The 2170-nt window shown below is 35.3% G+C and overlaps 1 long non-coding RNA gene across 1 annotated transcript; it reads right to left on the bottom strand.

Annotated features, from left to right (window-relative positions):
- LOC119617082 lies at positions 1-262 on the bottom strand. The gene is made up of 2 exons (XR_005233260.1): positions 160-262; positions 1-128 (listed from the first exon to the last, which is right to left on the bottom strand). It is a non-coding gene; the product is annotated as an uncharacterized LOC119617082 (long non-coding RNA).
- Positions 263-2170: the final 1908 nt, after the last annotated feature.

Raw genomic sequence — 2170 nt, 5'->3', positions numbered from 1 at the left:
CTATCTCACGTTAGGGGGCGCTGTGGAGCAGTTTTGCCACGCCCATTTTTGATTCCATTAAAATCGTGTTATTTCTCACGGGGGACAATTTTCGGTGAAATTTGGTGACTTTTGGAATATGTTTAGACCTCCAAATTAGCGTTTTAAGAATGCAAAGACCTCCAAATTAGCGTTTTAAGAACGCAAAGAATCGTAATAATAAGAAACATAGCAGATCCAATAGGCCTTCGCAGCGCTGTCGCTGCTCGGGCCTAATAATAATAAGAAACATAGCAGATCCAATAGGCCTTCGCAGCGCTGTCGCTGCTCGGGCCTAATTAATTCAACTGTATAAACTGCTAGATGGTCTGTTGTTCTCCTTTTAATCATACTTTTATGATGTGGGATATTCACAGCTGCCCCTGTTCTGCCACTATTAGGATCTTTAGACCCATCTGTATATATCACAAGGTCTTCTTTAAATTTTCCAAAATATTCTTTAACTATAACCCATTCTGGTTTCTTTCCTTCTTTAAGTATTTTTTTCAATTTCAAGTCAACTGCTGGTGTGATAAATCCAGCCAAATCTATTGTAGTTAGATTTATGATGTTCCCAACAGTCTTGCAGCACAGCCTTTGTTTGCTAACCATAATTATGTCCCTGGAGGTTTATCCAATACACATACATTATCTTCAATCTTCTTAACCTTAAAATAAGCTCACCAGTCTCAACCTGTAGAGCAGCTAAAGGAGAAGATCTAAAAGCTCCACAATATATCCTCAACCTTTGCATCTGTTCTCTGTCAAGCTTCCTCAAAAGACTGTCAGATGCTGCCATAATCCAATAATCTATACAAAACTATACAACCATAATCCAAGGAAGATCTCACGAGAGCTTGATAAACTCCTAACAGAGCACTTTTTGAAGCACCCCATTCCTAACCAGAAAGACACTTTAGCAAATTATTAACTTTTTTATATTTATTTTGAACAGATTCTATATGCTGTATCCAGGTAAGTTTTTCATCAAAGACGACACCTAAATATCTCACCAAATTCATTTTTTCAAGCTTTTGTTTGTAAAGATTCAAAGAAATTTATTTGTCTTCTATAAAAACAGATAACTTGGGTTTTTTTGCAACAGACATTCTAAAGCCCCACTTATTTGCCCAATCTTCCACTTTCATAATTGCGTCTTGCATCTTTTTCTGTAAATACATAAGATTATGACCCCGCACCCAAAGAGCCCCATCATCTGCATATAAAGATTTCCCTATACTATTATCTATTTGATCAAATATGTCATTTATCATTATATTAAAGAGAATTGGACTACACACACTGCCTTGGGGTGTACCATTCTCTGCACTATATCTACTAGAGTAAGTAGTCCCTACTCTTACCTCTATTTTCCTCCCAAACAAAAAAATCTAGAACCCAATTTTAGATCTTACCTCCTTTACCAAGCCTTCCTAGTTTAATCAATAAACCCTCTTTCCATAACATATCATAAGCCTTTTCTATATCAAAGAACACATCGACCACCATTTCTCTGTTTGTTTGAGTTTTCCTTATTTCTGATTCCAATCACAGTATTGCATCCATTGTACTTCTCCCTTTACAAAAAACACTTTGAAAAGGGCAGAATAAGTTTTTACTTTCATGGAAATATGACCATCTATTTATTACTATTCTCTCCTTGTTTTCCCTAATTGAGACGTGAGAGCTATAGATCTATAACTTGAAGGGTCTGTTGCATTTTTACCAGGCTTCAATACTGAAATTATGACTGACTGTTTCTATGCTGCAGGAATAATACCACTCTCCCAAACCAGATTAAAGAATTTCAAAATAACATTAAGCGGTATGTCACTTAAATGCTTAAGCATTGTATAACATACACCATCCTTACCTGGAGTTGACTGTTTAGCATCAAATATAGCTTTTTCCCGCTCATATCAAGTAAAGGGCAAATCTAGATCTTGGAATAAAACCTTTTTCTTAACCATAACTTCTGTATTCTCAGCTAAATTCTTCTGTTTATAATCCTTTATAACTTCAGATGAATTCTCTGAACTATGTACTTTAACTAAAGTTTCTGCCAATAACTCTGCTTTTTCTTGATTGCTAACAGCTATTTTTCCATTATATTCTAAAATAGGTAAAGAAAAATTCTTCTTAACACCATTTT

Source organism: Kryptolebias marmoratus, linkage group LG6 (genome assembly GCF_001649575.2).
Source record: "Kryptolebias marmoratus isolate JLee-2015 linkage group LG6, ASM164957v2, whole genome shotgun sequence".
NCBI lineage: Eukaryota > Metazoa > Chordata > Actinopteri > Cyprinodontiformes > Rivulidae > Kryptolebias > Kryptolebias marmoratus.
Note: the sequence above shows the minus strand (reverse complement) of the source record. Positions and strands in the feature narration are given on the sequence as shown.